Here is a 17,419-nt window from a genome sequence, read left to right on the forward strand (position 1 = left end):
TGTTACATTTTATTTAATATATAAATCATCAGTTAAACAGGTTTCATTTGACATTTCAGGATTCATTTTGACATATTCCTAAATGTATCAGTGTTTTTTTTTATTTATATATTTTAATTATTTTTGTATTATTTTATTATATTTTTTCATTGATTTTATTTGTTATTAATTACATATTTTTTCTTTTCTTATTTATTGCTTTATTTAATGTATTAAATTAAATTAAATGCAATTTAATTTGTATTATTTTATTTATTTAACTGTAGAAATATTTTTTAAAAAACTATGAAAAAATGTATGGTAGTTATTTGATGTATTAATCCATATTTTTCTTTACATGTCGAATCAGTGAATTTTATTGAAGTGTTTCTATTCATTAGGTTGTTTGATTATTGAATATATTATTATTATTTGTATAATTGTTACATACAGTATGTGTATATTTTTCGTCTATAATTTTATACAAAAGCTGAACAAAAAAAAAAAGTTGCCTCATGAGTTTCATAGTTTAAAAAAACGATGATGCGATAAATGCAACGATGGCGCACCAGACCGATATTTTCATCCAGTACAGTATGTATTCATTTTGAAGCTGCGCTAATGCAAAAGCTTGCTGGGTGCAGATTAAACAGAAACATGCATCTTTTCAAAGCTCCCTGCGACTGCAAATGCAAACTGAATATGCAAGTAAAAATACAGCTTGAAGCCAAGATGTTCTCTTATCTGTTTTGGCCGTAAAACACACCCGGCATACGGCGCTGAACACTGTGAATGATGATGTGCAAACACATAAACAGGAATAAGCAAGTTGTACAGGAACTTCTGCATGACTAACACGTCTAAAAATGTCTCCAATAATCACCTGGACGCCCCACTCAGTCAAATTAAAGTGTTTAGTCAGGGGTCATCTCCTCAAGGTTCAACTCAATCAACGCTGCAGGACCATCACGTCCCGAAACGGCGATTCAGAGGGCGGCAAAAGGGAACAACCTTTGTCAAAATGTAATTGAAAGTAAATCATCTTGGCACGTTGCTGTCTTGTTATTTTCCCTGCTCGTTCCATCTTGTGCGAAAGCGTAATGGAAGTGTTTGCATTCAGGAGGAGACGTGTTTGCGGTCTTCCTCCCTGCGTGTGCACTTGGCAATTAAACTAATTGCCTGCTTCAACTCAGCCAGTCGCCCATTTTTTAAAAAAGCACCGTTGTTCTTTTTAGCGTCAAATCTCAGGGTGAGTCAGTCCACATGAACGGTGGAAATACAACAGGAGATCAGTGTTGGAGTCCTTTTTTGTGTGTGTGAAATGTAACCACCAGATTGAACCAAGCCAATTAATTTTAAAAAATACACTTAAAAATAAGCACAATTACTACTAATTTTTGTACACCATCTTTGGTATGAAATTATTGAGAGTATTGCTCATTGATCATTATTTAGACAAATCAGATTCAGGTCAAATAGAAACAAGATAATAAAATGCTTCAGCAGACACACTTGATGTAAAAAATGTAGCAACTGTTCGGTATCATTTATACGCTTATGGTGTCACATGGTATCATCCCTTATTGTTTGGTAGCTTATGGTATCGTATGTCTTGTCACATTTGATGTCTCTTGCGATCATGTCTTATTGTTTGGTATCTTTCTTTGTATTAGGATATCATGTGGTATTGTGTTTTAGATTTTAGCATCCTTAACCTTTGGTATCTTATATCTTGTTGTGTTGTATGGTATCATGTCACATCTTTTGGTATTGCGTCTTCGGTTTCACTACCTAGTCAAATGGAACCATATGTTATTTCATTTCTTATTGTGTCATGGTATCGTCTGTTAGGTTTTCTTATTTTATTTTGTCCTATCTATCATATGGTATCGTGTCTTTCTTATGGTATCGTTGAGTATGGCATCTTGTGCTTTGGTATTGTGTCCTATCTCATGATATCATTTGGTGTCCTATGGTATTATACCATATCGTATCATTTAGTTTCATATGGTATTGTGTCTTTATAATGGTATCATTCAGTATCAGTATCTTTTGGGGACTTATGGCATCATATCATTTAGTATCATATGGCATACTGTAGTGTTTTTCTTGCACAAAACAAATCCACAAAACAGCGAGTCCGTGAAAGGTGAACCGCGATGGAGGGAGAGAACACTGTACTGTACTGTCTTTCTGATGGTATCATTCAGTATTGTACCTTCTACTTTGGTGTATTGTCCTAGCTCGTGATATAATGTGCTCCTATTTGTGGTGTCTTATGAGTATCAAATGGTACGGTATAGTGTTTCAGCGGCACACACCTGTTTTGAATCATCATCTCTTCTCATATTAAAAAAAACAATCAGTGCGCTTCCATGAATGATCCTGTCCTTTGAAAAGCTAGCTTTCTCACATAGCAGCACTTTCCTAAATACAAGTCAGACTCTCCCCTGCCTGTTTCTATTAGCGGCGTGTTCTTAGTATAGCTGTGACAGCCACATGAGTGATGGATGCCACAACCTTGTTTGTTGTTGGATAAAATATGCATGACACTGACAGGGCCGTATATCTCCCGTGGAGTGTGGAGCGTATTTATTCATATATGCAACATTGAGGGCACATGCTTTCCTGTCAGACGGTTTTGAGGCTTTTCCAGCATCCAGCGCTAAGTGTAGGGATGCCTTACCGACAATCACTATTGATCTCACCCTGTTTAAAGCCAAGGAAGGGTGCATCGGTGATGTTAGGAAGGCAGGACATGCAGATTCGCAAGATTCCCGACACCAAAGGCCATGGAGGGTAAAAAGGAAGCACGCAGCTCATCACCTTTGTATGGCAATCAATGGACAAGCTGTCGTGTCCAGTGAGGATTTTACACTCTGAGCAAAGGTGAAAGGAAGCTATCTGCAAAAAAGAATAAATATTCATGAGACTTCCTTTCATCTATAAAGCATACAATAGCCTTTGTAGTATAGCATGCAGGCTGATCGCATGCCATGGCTGCAACTGACAATGCAAAGCAAATGATGCTGAAGATCCTCTGTCCCTGTACTCGCCCACAGCAAAGTTCATTTCCGAGCCTGCTGATGCATGTTGCAACTTGAGGGCAGTTGCACATACATCAGTGGGTAATTCCATTGAATGATTGTAACACAGCAGCCAATTATGACATAGATTGGATCACAGAAGAACATGAGTGACATTTTAGCGTGTTCTCATACAAAGCATGGTGTTGTCACTGGCCGTGGTGCTGAAAGCAATACCAGTTCAAATATGTTTGCATTTTCCCCGACTTTCGCTATCATTTTCCTTATTCCCATCATATTCCAATGTAAACTGTGCCACAAATACAATTTTACTATTCTGATCATGTTTACAAGTTTAACCAAGCAACATAATGCAAATAAAGATAATGTGTGTATACCATAACATTCCAATATATCATCACAAATGCAATAAAAAAAATGTTTAGAATGTGATAAACTACTTTGTGGCTGTTTGCATTAAAATGTTGCACTTACATTGGTTGTGCTTTTGAGGAAAACAATGTGGCATAATTAATGGAATCGATTTTAAGGTTTAAAAAAAAAAGTTACCTTACCTTTTTTTTTGCTGCAGTATGCTGTAATATTGCTAAAAAAAATACTTTAAATGTAATATTGTGCTTTAACTTTTGAATACTATTGAAAACTAGAAAATCACTCGGAGAGCGCAGGCCTCCACCAGCTCTTTGGCGGAGGTAAAAACAGTGTACTGTACAGTATATACACAATGAATAGTCACACAATGTCTTAAGAGTTAAGAATTGAGAACCAAACTGCAGCACTGAAAGAAGCTGTAGGTTGTTTGCCGCTGTTTTTGGATCCTGGCTGTATTGAGAAGTCTCTGTGGATGCGGCAGTAGCAGCATCACTGAATTCATTTACGCAGTATCATTAGGAATTAACACTGAAGTTGGACCTGTGAAAACCAAGGTATCTCCTGCAGACTACTTCGTTATTCTTTCACACGGCACTGCATAAGCACATTGATCCTCTCTCCATTTCTAGATTCCATTAAGGCCCGATGATGGTCATCGAGCGCTTCATGAGACTCTCAGAGCTTGTTATGGTTTGTAGGTCATCATTATTTGCAGGTATTTGCGATAAAACATCCACGCAGTCATCAAATGGCATGTTGGCCTATTGTTAGCACACGCTCTCTCGCTCACTTCATCTCAGTGACCCATTTAGAGTGGTGTCTAAGTTAAGTGCTTGACGTGACGGCTCGGGATGCTGCTAGAAATAATGTGTTTAATAGAAACAAGTAATGTCAGTATAAAAGAAGCATGGCTGCTCTGGAAGGAATTTGTTTGAGTGGGCTAGACGCTGTGGATCGAAGCGTATGGAAGTTGTTAACGGGCTCTTACTCGCTTTGTGCATAAGCACAGAATCAATTCAAAATTTCGACCGATTTTGTTATGTTACAGCCTCATTCCTATCTGGAATAAATTCATTTTTTCCCCTCAAAATTCTACACGCAACACCACGTAATGTACATAAGTACTACAGCCTCAGGTTTATTGGAATATGATGCCACAAGCTGGGCACGCCTATCTTTGGGCAGTTTCACCCATCCCTCTTTCCTCTAAAGTGGTGTGAATAGCTTCAGGATGCAGCATATTTTTAAACATGCTGTGCTAACTTCAGCTGTGTTAAAGGCGACGCTCATGCCGAGGCTCGCAACTGCTGAAAATAGCAACAGTGCAAATGTAAAGGACATATTTGATTGTTTTCGGGTTAAAGATTAGTGTGTTTGTCCAAATTAAGTGTGCAGTAAATGTGCACATTATTACCATGCAAGCATGAGTAATCATTTTAGTAAAAAATATATTTCAGGCAAACCAAAAGATGAACTCTTTTTAAAAGTTTCAATGTCAGTGCAGATAACAATAAAAAGGATATCGTATTTGTTATCGCCATTATCCTAAAATGAGCATCAGAGCTTGCCTAACATTTGAGAAACTTCCACAGGTCACTAGTGTGTGTGAGTGACAGGAAGAAAAGCTCTGACTCCCTTGGGGAGAAGTCGCCACATGCTGATCGGCATGTGTAAATCTCGAGACCCCCAATATAAGACGACCCATCTTTTTCAGACTGTCTTCTAGGGAAAAGTAGTCTTCTATTGGTGTCAACGTGCTACTTGCAATACCAATGCTGTCTGCCTGTGTCATCTAAATGTGTCTCCAATGCTTCGCATCCAAAGCGTGTCTTGCATTCATTTTTCATACAAGACTAAAAGAAGCCAATGTTGGCCCCTCCTGCATAATTTCTTTGGGGAGCTGTGCATGTGAACCACATAGAAAGAGAAAGCGGGAGGAGGGGTGTGTATGTGTGTGTGAGAGAGGGAGTAGCACCGCTGCCTTTCACTGCTGTGTATCCATCCTTCCCTGCACAGTAGCCAGGGGAGCTGCAGAAGAGGAGAAACGAACGAGGTTTGTGACACTCCACTTGAACACAACCACCGTCTGCTGCAAGGTAAGACAAAGCTGGAGGTTAAAGCATGTGTGAGCATCTCTGCTATGTTACTATCTTTGTGCACTGTGCATAAGATACAGATCACAGTGTAGATTGGTGCAGCCCAACAGAGCGGTGGTGGTGCGTTTACTGCTCTTGCGCGTCTTGCGCGGTGTCAACTTGACAGCAGGGAGAGGTGGAAGAAGGAAACATAAAACAGAAGTTGCAGATGACCTTAAACACGCGCTCACACGCACGCAGGGAGAGTTCCATCCGCGCGTAAGTGTTCGCTGACCGTGAAGGCGCGCTGCTTGTATGCGGTTTGCTCTCCTGTGTGTGTTCGCAAGTGAGAGAAAGACGCAGGCTGCAGGCGGAGCTATTATAATTATTTGCACTGCATTGCACTGTGGAAACACTTCACTATCAATCACATGAGCATCCTCCAGGGGTGCTGCTTATTGTGCGCGGGGGATGCTGTGTGCATGTATTAATCTACCTGTGTGTGTGTGTGTGTGTGTGTGTGTCCTAAAAGGTGTCCCAGTGCAACCTTTAGCGCACGTTTGAGCGATGGTGAACACTTTGCCTGCAGCGACTTCACAGACGCTTTAGCTGTAAACTCAAGTGAAAGATTGTGTTATCATGATTCAAACTGCGACTTATCCCAGAAAACAGGACCAGAGTGTGTGTGAATGCATCATAGCATATCATAGCAGCCCCGAATACAATGCCGCCCTACTGGCTGCGAGCGGTATAGGGGATGACGTCATAATCTTTATTTTTCTTGCATTAGATGTGACAATATGACCAAGGGTGATCATATGCAAGCTTGTCCCTCAGTATTCATGCAGTTAATTGATCGGATGCTGTTGGGTGGAGTCAAACAGCACCTTGATGTTTTATGCAGTGTGCATTACATCATCAATAACCGTCCAAGCCTGATTATTATTTGCGTTGCCTCTCATTCACCTGTCTTCCCATTGTACCCATGCACATTTTTCCATCTTCCCTGAGGAGATTTGTCGACGACCCCGCGCAATCACACGTCATTTTCTGAATTGGAATCAGTCAGATGTACAGAAAAGGCGTGGCGTGATGAAATAGGCTCGTGCTGTGAGTCATGCATGCATAGATCAATTATTTACAAGGAGTGTGGCTTCCTGGCATATGATGTCATGTCGGTGGGCAGAGTATGGCATGGCTTGCTGGAATACAGTGGGATTTCTTCAAAGACGAGCGGTATAACCTTGAGGAGATCGCTCCTTAGATCAAGGCAGGAAAACCTGCAGCATACGAGCCATTTCTAAACTATTTAACAACATACAGTATGTCAACTGGAACAGGTGAACCCACAAGTACTCCTCAAATGTAATCAGAATGAAATAAACACTTGTTTAGAGTGACTATAACATACTCTCAAATAGGAATTGTGCTGAAAATCAGTTGTGTTGGGCCAAATGTGGCTTTTTCTCTTTAAACACATAGTCCAAGGGCGTCCAAAGCGCGGCCCTCAGCTGTTTTTTTGTCAGCCTCGTCACATTCTAAAACTAACAAGAGCAAAAATGGAAAAATCTGCAGTCATTTTCCAAGAATAAAGTGTAAATATGAAGAGAAATCTAACGTTGTGATACTATGAGGGGGAAAATAACATATTTTTAGTAGCATAAAGTTAGCATGTTAAAGAAAAAATATTTTTTTTAAAAGTCCAAACATTATGATATAGTCAAAGAAAAAAATTCACAGTTTCACAAGAATAAACTCATAATATTATGAGGAAAAACAATATTTTAGTAGCATAGAGTTGAAATCTTAAAGAAAAAACATGTTTTTTTAAGTTGTAATTTTATGAGAAACAAACAAAACAAAATAAAGTTGGGTTGGGGAAATGTTTAAATATTATGGGAATAAAATGAAAATATGGGAATAAAGTCATAATAGCATGAGAAAGAGAATTTACAAAGATTAATTAAGAATAAAGAGGAAATATTTGGACAAAAACAGCAAAAACGGGCAAGAAAAAGCAAAGATCAAATTTCATACTAATAATACTCTTTTTCATTTACACCACAAGGCTGAGATGCCATTTTTTCTTGAAATATAGGGAACTTCTTAGCATTGCTTTACCCAATATAAAAGTGGCCCTTGCCTCCTTTCATTTTCCCTCAGTGGACAAAGTTTGGACACTTCAGCGTAGTCCTCTGTTCAAATGACATCCAACAACCACATGCAATCATGTCAAAAAGCACATGTCTGTAAAATCTGAGCAAGACTGGCTGAAAACGATGGCTGCCATCAAGCAAAACGGACGGGCCTTAGTAATTGCCCTTAAGTCATTGGCCATTTGTCTAATGATAAAAACAATCTACAGTACATGCATGCTAGCATGTCTTTCAAAACATTTTGAGCACAACCCATAGGGGGCGTCACAAATGTCACTTACAGTCACGTCAAAGTAACCTGACAGGTTTTTTTTACATGAGTATGACATAAACACTCAAGGTTACCAGTCCAGCCTCTGTGGTTCCTTAATGGTCTTAATTTGTTACTCAAATCAGATGCTGGAGCTCTACTGTCCATCATTTGCAAGTCACCACATCGAATTGGCACATCAGCGCTCTACTCTGGCATATCTGCGCGGGTTGCTGCGGCAACAATAATGTCAGTATGTACGCGGAATACAAACTGAGCGTACACCCAGTGGGAAGAACACAAATACAACATGTATACAAAAAGTGTTTGCCCCCTTCCTGATTTCTTATTTTGTTGCATGTTTGCCACACTTAAATGTTTCAGATCATCAAACAAATGTAAATATTAGTCAATGACAACACAACTGAACACAAAATGCAGTTTTAAATGAAACCTTTTATTATTAAGGGAGGAAAAAGATCCAAACCTACATGGCCCTGTGTGAAAAAGTGATTGCCCCCTAAACTAATAAGTGGTTGGGCCACCCTTAGCAGCAACAACTGCAATCAAGCGTTTGTGATAACTTGCAATGAGTCTCTTACAGCGCTGTGGAGGAACTTTGGCCCACTCGTCTTTGCAGAATTGTTGTCATTCAGCCACATTGGAGGGTTTTCCAGCATGAAGCACCTTTTTAAGGTCATGCCACAGCATCTCAGTGGGATTCATGTCAGGACTTTGACTAGGCCACTCCAAAGTCTTCAGCCATTCAGAGGTGGACTTGCTGGTGTGTTTTGGATCATTGTCCTGCTGCAGAACACAAGTTCCTTTCAGCTTGAGGTCACCGACAGATGGCTGGACATTCTCCTTCAGGATGATTTGGTAGACAGCAGAATTCATGGTTCCATTTATCAGAGCAAGTCTTCCAGGCCCTAAAGCAGCAAAACAGCCCCAGACCATCACACTACCACCATCATATTTTACTGTTGGCATGGTGTTTTTTTCTGAAATGCAGTGTTACTTTTAGAGCAAATGTGGTGGGACACACACCTTCCAAAAAGTTAAACTTTTTTCTCGTCAGAGTATTTTCCCAACGGTCTTGAGGATCATTAAGATGTTTTCTGGCAAAATTGAGATAAGCTTTAATGTTATTCCTGTTTAGCTGTGGTTTTCGTCTTGGAAGTCTGCCATGCAGGTCGTTTTTGCCCAGTGCCCAGAGTCATGAACACTGACCTTGAGGCAAGTGAGGCCCGCAGTTCTTTGGATGTTGTTGTGGCGTCTTTTGTTACCTCTTGGATGATCAATTGCTGATCCACTGTTCCATGTTTTCGTCATTTGTGGATAATGGCTCTCACTGTGATTCGCTGGAGTCCCAAAGCTTTTGAAATGGCTTTATAACCGCTTCCACACTGACAGATCTCAATTAATCTCAGTTAAGTTATGTTTTAAAAGGGGGGCAATCACTTTTTCACACAGGGCCATGTAGGTTTGGATTTTTTTCTCCTTTAATAATAGAGTTTTATTTAAAAACTCCATTTTGTGTTCAAGTGTGTTGCCATTGACTAATATTTAAATTAGTTTGATGATCTGAAACATGTAAGTGTGGCAAACATGCAAAAAAAAAAGAAATCAGGAAGTGGGCAAACACTTTTTCACACCACTGTAAGTACTTCAAACCCTCAAATCTTTTAATACAAAGGTAAATATGTTTGTTTTCATAGATTTTGAGGCTAATTTGCTACGTTGCATCAGCCTGGTCAGCATTCAAGGTTCGTTTCCAATCGATCTGTGGAGATTCATTTGATTTAGCCTACTTCACAATAAAAGTTTGTTGTCTGACTGCTTTAATAGTAGAACGGGTGCCTTCTGGCGTATTATACTACATTTCATTCAGTCATAGTTTGGCAAACACTCTCTCAATAGCACATTAGGATAAAACAATCGTGTGTAATTGTCTAATTAACACTAAATCCCACTCACTTCTTCTCAATGAAAACAAACACAATCCATGCCAGTCGTCTTTGTTGAAATGCGGGAAGCATTTCAGACATCTTCTTCTCTTAATCACACAGCTTCATCTTCATTTTCCACCAGAAAATAGAAATTAAAGCGAGTGGAAAACTGACTTTTCAACCTTGGAGCAGATTTTCCTCCTCATCTTCCTCCTCATCTCTAGTGTGTGTGTGTGTAAGTGAGCTGACTTTGCCAGGTGCACAAACGCACACAAAAGGCTCAGTGATGTTGTTTGTCTCAAAGCCTGAACGCACATTATGTGTCATCTTGGAGTCAATGAGCTCTGAGGGGAGGGGGGCAATGAAAGCATTACCTTTAACGTTGCGGGACAGGAGACAGGAAGTAGACGCTCTTGAGACACTTAGGCGCTATTTTGGCAGAAGAGTTCAAGTTAAAAGTTCTGGCTGTGATTTGTATTTGGTTATGTTTTCAGGCTTTGTTGGAAAAAGGCGTTTCTTCTACAGTATTTATAGCTGCAGCCTGAAGCGCACTGCTCACAATTATTACATTTATACATTCCATATATTAGGAACACAACATTGGTTGAAAGACGTGATCAAAGCATAACTATACCCATCTGTATCCCTCACAATCCAGCCATTACTAGGCTAACTTGTCAGCGTAAACACGACAACAACATACTGTAGTTGCGTCCCATCCGAACCTTCACTTCGCTTCATACTAAGCTGCTTTATCCTACCTTACATCATCTTTGAATACATCAAAGAAAGGTTTTGAGTTACCGTCCGACGTTGCATCATCGACACACCCACCAAAATCCACTTTTAATGACTGAAAAGCTACATAAGGAATTTGCAATCCCCCTCCCAAAATTGCATGCGAACGCTGAGAAACGGCGCCGCAGAGATGAAACACCCGACGAGATGAATTGAAGCGAGTTTATACATCACATGAACCCCGATGCAAGTACACCAAGCAGGAAGGACGGCATATACGATGGAACGGCTTAGTTGCTCTATTGAAGATATAAGACGACTAACTCCATGTCACCGAGGAAGAAAAGCTCAGACTCGCTTGCGGAGAAGTCGCTTGGTGCTGAATATAAGACAATAATCCCTAATAAAAATCCAGAACAGAAACACAGGTTACGGTTGCAGCCGTAGCAAACGCCAAGGTAAAACTCAACTCTGAACCCCTAAAGTCACTTCCTGTCCGCCCACCACTCAGCTCCCCCAGGGAACACATTTATAGTAACACACAAGCAGTCTTAAATGGCTCACTTACTCTTATTATGTTGACTAGATTGGTTAATTTGAGTGCAAGGGTGACTACAGTTCATGTGTAGAGGGCTCTAATGATGTTAAAAACCATATTTAGAAGGTCATATGCAGGTTTTCTATGCTGTAACTCCAAAAATATTCCATTTATAAGTAAGGAATCCTCTATTTTCTATACTGCGTGTCCTCACTAGGGTCGCGGGGGTACGCTGGAGCCTATCCCAGCTGACTTATGGGCAAGAGGCAGGGTACACGTTGGACTGCTTGCCAGCCAATCGCAGCATTTTTTGGCAATGGTCATATATGTGGTACCTTGAGGTGACAGTCGCTATGATTCAGCACTGTATTAACAGAATTTTTGCAACATAGCACTTTTCCATGATGGTGAAAGGTTCGGAGAATGTTCATATGTTGCTACTGCAAAGGGAAATGGTGCAGGGAAAATGTGGAACAGCTGCTGCTGTGAGAGAGTGAACCTTTTCATGTCAAGTCAGTGCAAAAAGTGACTGGAAAGGAGCGGGCATCCTTTTTTTAAGGACCCTACACATCCACAGATCATTTTCCTTTACTTTTTGTTCAGTTTAACTTACAGAAAACACACACATAGCACATGCTATAAAGCTGGTATCCTGTCATATCGTTACTCAAACAGCGCGGTCATGGAGGATATTAGGTAAGGTGCATACTTGCTGCTGTTACGAGCATGATACTGCGCTATTGACTTGTCATCATGCTCAAATAGTTGCAATACAAACTGCATTGAATGGCTGTGTGACCTGAAACAGAGCTTCCAGGCGAGCAGTTAGGTTAAAGAGGCGAGGGTAATTGCTGTAACCTATCTGGGTTGTGGTAAAAAAAAAAAAAAAAGTTTGCCTGTGTTCCCAGTGTACTCTTCGCTGATGCACTTGGGCATGAAATTGTTCCCCTTTTCCACCATAGCAAGCCCCCGAGCCTGTAAGTCAATTGGCCATCACGACGAGGCAGCCTTTCTGCATGTGTGTGTGTAATGTGTGTGTTTGTTGGCTTCGCTTAGGAGTGTTTATTTAGGCGTTTGTCATGTGCGAGCGGAGGATGACCCTCGCCGCTTCGTCCCTCAGTAGAGGTTGCGACCAGTATGGACTGCATGAACTGAAACGGCTGCAAAGCAAATGAACTGCGCGTTTCTGTGACATATTGCTGGAGGAAAAGGCGCGTTCGCGTGTTAACATTGCCTTCATTACGCTGGGGAGCCATGCGGCAGCTCTAAAATCCATATAGTATGAAAAAATGCCGCAGTTGTGTGCGTGCGTTCGCGAAGACCGTCAACATGTTTCCCGGTTCTATGTGCGAAAACATCCCAGGAGATGTGCGTCTGTAACCGCTTTGTAACTCTGACTCATTTTCATGGGTAATGATTGAGCCTACACACTAAACTTTCTTTCCCCATGACAGTTACTTTCATGAGAATAAGCAGTGTGCAACCGCTTGTGAAAAATGCACCACTTTTTCCATGACTGCATGTATTAGATTTAGATGTCACTGACAGTCGAAAAAGACAGTAAAGCCCTGCCTTTCGCGGGGGTTACTCTCCGGGACCACCAGTGAATGGAGAAAATCTGGAAGTAATTGATACCGCCCCATAGAAATGTATTTTCACTGATTTATACATGAATGCTGACTTAGGGTGAATGAGATGTGTTACAGCAGGGGTGGGCAAGCTGCAGCCCGCGGTCCACATCGGGCCTGCCAAGCGTGTTAGCATCTCAGTTTTGGATCACGTAAAGACAAACTTATCCTGCTTTGGAAGTATGACATATCGATAAAATATATAATAACAATTTTGTGTTCGTTTGAAATCCTAAACTAGAATGGCAACCAGTAGACTGTACTCAGGAGGACTGTACCATTTTTAATTTTTCGGGCTGTTACTCTAAATGAAAATATTGATGGTCTTCCTGTCGCGTAGAAGTTAGTGCTACTATTGTTGCACATTTTTACTATCGTCTTTTAACATCCTCACTCACTCCAGAGTGTCTCTCGTTTAAAATATATGACGACTGACTGCATATAACGGCTTTCTCATCCCATTAGTGTTGAGCTAAAATGGTAAAAGGCATTGAACGCCTATTGATGAAATTAGTTTTTACTGTATAGATAAGACTTTTTCCTCGTGAGATGTTGCATCAAGAGACCAGAAGATGAGCTCAGGCATTAAAATGGGTGGCTGCGATGACGACCTAATGGAGTGGATGAGCAATGGCTGTCGATGACTCACAATGAAAGGACGGTAGTCATTTGATGAATGGTTGGATGATGGAGACGAGCGAGGCAGAAGGAACGGGATGAAAGGATAGGAGTGGTCTCTAAATGTGAGGTTACATCACATGTACGGCAGCCCGTCATTGTCTCCCAGCGTGGTGCGCCATTCTTGTTTTCATCCTCCCACCTTCTTCACTCAGCATCTCATCATCTTCCGTGTCCTTCCACCGTCATGTACCCTGGTTTTATTCCTCTCCCTCTTTCGCATCCCCCACTTCCACAACGAGCGGGGCAAGTGGCACAGCGAGGACACACTTTCGGTGGGACATGCTTGTGCTCAGATTTAAATAGATAATGGCACCGCCCGAGCGCTTGTTGGTGTCCTATGAATAATGCAGGAGGATCCTGGAGCCATTGTTGCCAGGCGCCACTGATGTACCAGCTCGGAAAGTTTGCAATATTGATATCCGAAGCGAGGGAGGGACTGTAGTTATTTTTCAGCCCTAAGAAGTTTTGCTTGTCTGTTTGTTTGTAAAAGTGAAGTTGGTTACAGTAACTCCAATAAAAACCTATAAATCAATTTTGGACACATACTCACATGCCGGGGAGTACTTTCAATGTTACTGCAAACCTGCCAACATGTACAAATTCATAGTACTCAACATCCAATTTGACTCTTAAATGCCTGACAGCTCTCTATTTTGTTGCATTTTCCTGATTTCAGTTTCAAGTTTAGTCTGTACAGATAAACAAGAAGATATTATCAGTTTCTCAACAGTATTTCAAATCGGGGAGGGGGGGGGGGGTATACCATCTCACCCCCAAATGCTTTGTAAAGGAAAAATGTCCTTCTTCATGGACACGATAGCGCCTCTGACCCGTCCCTAGCGTGCATACTTCACAGAGGGCAGTTAGGCTAATCTAGCATGATGTCGCTGTTAAAATGTGAGTGCAATGTTAGCACTTTAGCTCACATAGCTGTGCTAATATTGCTGACGTTTGTGTCCTCGCCCACTCGTTAATGTGTGACATATCGTATGTATTACGTTGGACAAGAATTGGTGTATATGAAAAAAGTGGATCAAGTGCACAATCGCGCTTTCTTGGAGCTTCACACTGTCTGAGAGAGGCGTGGATAAATACAGCTCATTAGCATTAAAGCTGCAGACACACAAAACCAAGTGTTCCCAGTTGGGCTTCCTCAAAGCACTTTTAAACTGCCTAAATTCCAGCATCCAGGCTAGATCTTCTGCACCACCCTATAGTAGGACCTCTGAGACGTATTTAAAATTGCTGAAAAATAGTGTGGTCTTAATGGCTCTACAATTGCTGCAATTGCCATCTGGCGTCGCCTTGCACACAACAAAAGAGTTCCTTATACTGTATGTGTTAACTTTAAACAACCTAGGGTGAGAAGTAGCTCTCACACAACGATATCACATGAAAAAGTATTTATTAACCAACTGAGAAAATGCAAAGGATGACCAAAAACAAAATGTCCTCTGGTGATGGTGTCATTTCATCTCATGTCATGTTCTGATGAAACATAATCAGTGCGATGATTGAGTTGGTGCCGTCCGTGTAATTCTCCACTAATAATCTAGTTTGGCTCATCTGGCAGTACAGTCAGTCTTGATTTGCAACACGCTCTGCCACTTAAAGGAGCGACGGACGGGCATTTGGGGTTTGAGGTTTTCGGATCAGCTAGGTAAGCTCGGGACTTTTGCTATTCATTTCCACTTTGGGTTTAATTTGGTGCTTGTGGATGAAGGCCAGACGCGGCAGCTGATGTGTTGAGAAGGGGGGGTAAGGGGCAAGGGGGAGTCTACAGCTGTCATGCTGTTGTGACCCGGCTAAGTCCACTGCAGGGACTGTGACCTTTTGGGTGGAATGTGACCGCCACTCCCGGCGAGGGAACACTGTTGACAAATGAATAAAGATATGTGTGCATGAAATGGCATTGGATGTGATGCATTTATCTGTTATAGTTACTGTAAGTGTTCATACATGCAATATAATCCCCCAACGGATGTGCATACACTGTACTGCATGTGCAGTATGCGGTAAGATATTTTTGTACAAACACATTTTTATTTAATGCTAAAATGTTTCCCGGCGTCATTTCCCCATACCATTTCATGCTGCAGGGATGTGCATGCAGCGACGGAGCCATTTTTGTTTCAAGTGATGTGTGGTCAAGTGTGTAATGCTACAATAGGCACACACGACAAGTGATTCCCTCATTGCATGTTTGCTTTGTTTGGCTGCGGTTGCCAAAGTGTGGCAACAAGGAGGTTATGATTATGTTGCTACAGTAGCGAAAGCACGATATGACGCTCATGGGCTCCGCATGCTCTCATGCTTACATATCAGAATAAAAGCCTTGACGTCTGGAGGCTTCTCAAGGCGTACGTTTAAAGTCCAGGTCAACAGCGAGGTCAAATAAAGTGCATTTTTCCACAATTTGGACCCAGTTGTCGCCAATCTTGGTTGACTCAGCACTTGCAGATTGATGTTTACCCTGAGTTGATTTTAAGATTCACTGGTATGGCAACACAAGAGAGTAAAAAGATACTTGTGTCTTGCCAACGGTCACGCATGGTGGTGATCCTATCATGGTCTGGGGCTGCACGAGTGCTGCTGGCACTGGTGAGCCCCGGTTCATTGAGGGGAAACATGAATTGCGACAAGCAGAGCAGAAGGACCCTTTGGGAAACCGGTCGTTACTTGCAATGTTATTGCTGGTTTGGGTGAAAGCAAACAGGAATGGAGGGACGTGTGGAATTGGCGTGTGTGTGTGGTGTGTGTTCGTCCATTGGTTCTCTGGCTCCGCCCACTTCAGCCATTTACTTTGACAGCTCTCGCGCATCGTGCCGATGTTTGATGAACGTGTGTCGAGGCTGCAAAAAATCAAACCACCCCCTTCACCCTTCTCCACTTTATTGATTCCCTCCGTCACTCACTCTTGACATTTTGCAGCTTCTCACAGCTCACCCTTTCCTTGCTTCTCTTATTCCCCCCCGCCCACACACATTCTCTTTTTTGCAACCTCTGGCGTCAGGGTCTTCACTGCAGTCCATCGCTCTGCAGTCGCTTTATGGCTCAGGTGGACAAAAGGTGAGGGCTGTGATAAGGCTGGCAGGGAAATGGCAGAGGGAGCGGGCGGGGCGCTGGTGCGGGGAGGTCAAGGGTCAGCTATGATGGAGAGCTCGGAAAAATGAGGGTGAGGTCAGCTGAGAGAAGAGTGAGTCTACAGGAAGGAGTGTGGGGTGAAGGTTAGGTGACAATGAAGGACGTGAAAGGAGAGGTGATATAAGTGAGCAGGATATTAAAGGGGGGGGGCTTCGGGTGTGTGATACTCTTGTGGGCCATGGGCCACAACATTAGGTACACCTGCACAAGCTAAAGTTATTTTGCAAAGCAAGAATAGCACTTAATGTCTTTCGGCTTCTCCCATCAAGGGTCACCACATGATTCGTTTTTACGCTGGACGCCCTTCCTGACACAACCCTATCATGGACTTCTGGTCTTGGGACGAGCACTGGAGAGCTCCACTGGCTGGGTGTTGGGTCACTGGCCATGAAGCGAACCCACACGCACTGCAAAAGCAGCAGTATGTACCGCTGCACTACCTGTTCCAGAACACGCAATGAGAAGTGGAATTTAGATCAGCACCAAACTGATACCCACCTCATGTATACGCTTCAATTTAGCCATTCACTGGCAAATTACAAAAATGGTATTGATAACCATAGAACAGGAAATGGAACTTAATGCGACATAGCAACACAATATGATCAATACTACAAAATAGATGAAAGCACAATGGCTAATATTAACTGGCATGACATGACCAGCATTTCATCTGCACTACTTTTATTCAACAGTGGCTGCCTTCACTTTACTGTATACTTGTCTGCACACGTGTACCGTTTACTCTCCTTCCACATCTGCACATCACTCATTTGCTGCAAGATTTTTCACTGGGACACATTAAAGGTTGTACGATGGTGACAGTTTGACCCCGGAACAGATAAATTGGCATTACATTAAT

At 41.8% G+C, this 17,419-nt stretch overlaps 2 protein-coding genes across 3 annotated transcripts in view; one reads left to right on the top strand and one right to left on the bottom strand.

Annotated features, from left to right (window-relative positions):
- Positions 1-17,419, bottom strand: part of gja4 (gap junction protein alpha 4) — a 43,561-nt gene that overhangs the window by 10,893 nt on the left and 15,249 nt on the right. The window lies entirely within an intron of this gene.
- dlgap3 (discs, large (Drosophila) homolog-associated protein 3) overlaps positions 5,348-17,419 on the top strand; it is a 93,716-nt gene continuing 81,644 nt past the window's right edge. For both annotated transcript variants that reach the window (XM_054763726.1, XM_054763727.1), the window contains exon 1: positions 5,348-5,494. The gene's annotated coding sequence lies outside the window, so the exon portion shown is untranslated. The remainder of the gene's footprint in view (positions 5,495-17,419) is intronic.

Source organism: Dunckerocampus dactyliophorus, chromosome 20 (assembly GCF_027744805.1).
Source record: "Dunckerocampus dactyliophorus isolate RoL2022-P2 chromosome 20, RoL_Ddac_1.1, whole genome shotgun sequence".
Taxonomy (NCBI): domain Eukaryota; kingdom Metazoa; phylum Chordata; class Actinopteri; order Syngnathiformes; family Syngnathidae; genus Dunckerocampus; species Dunckerocampus dactyliophorus.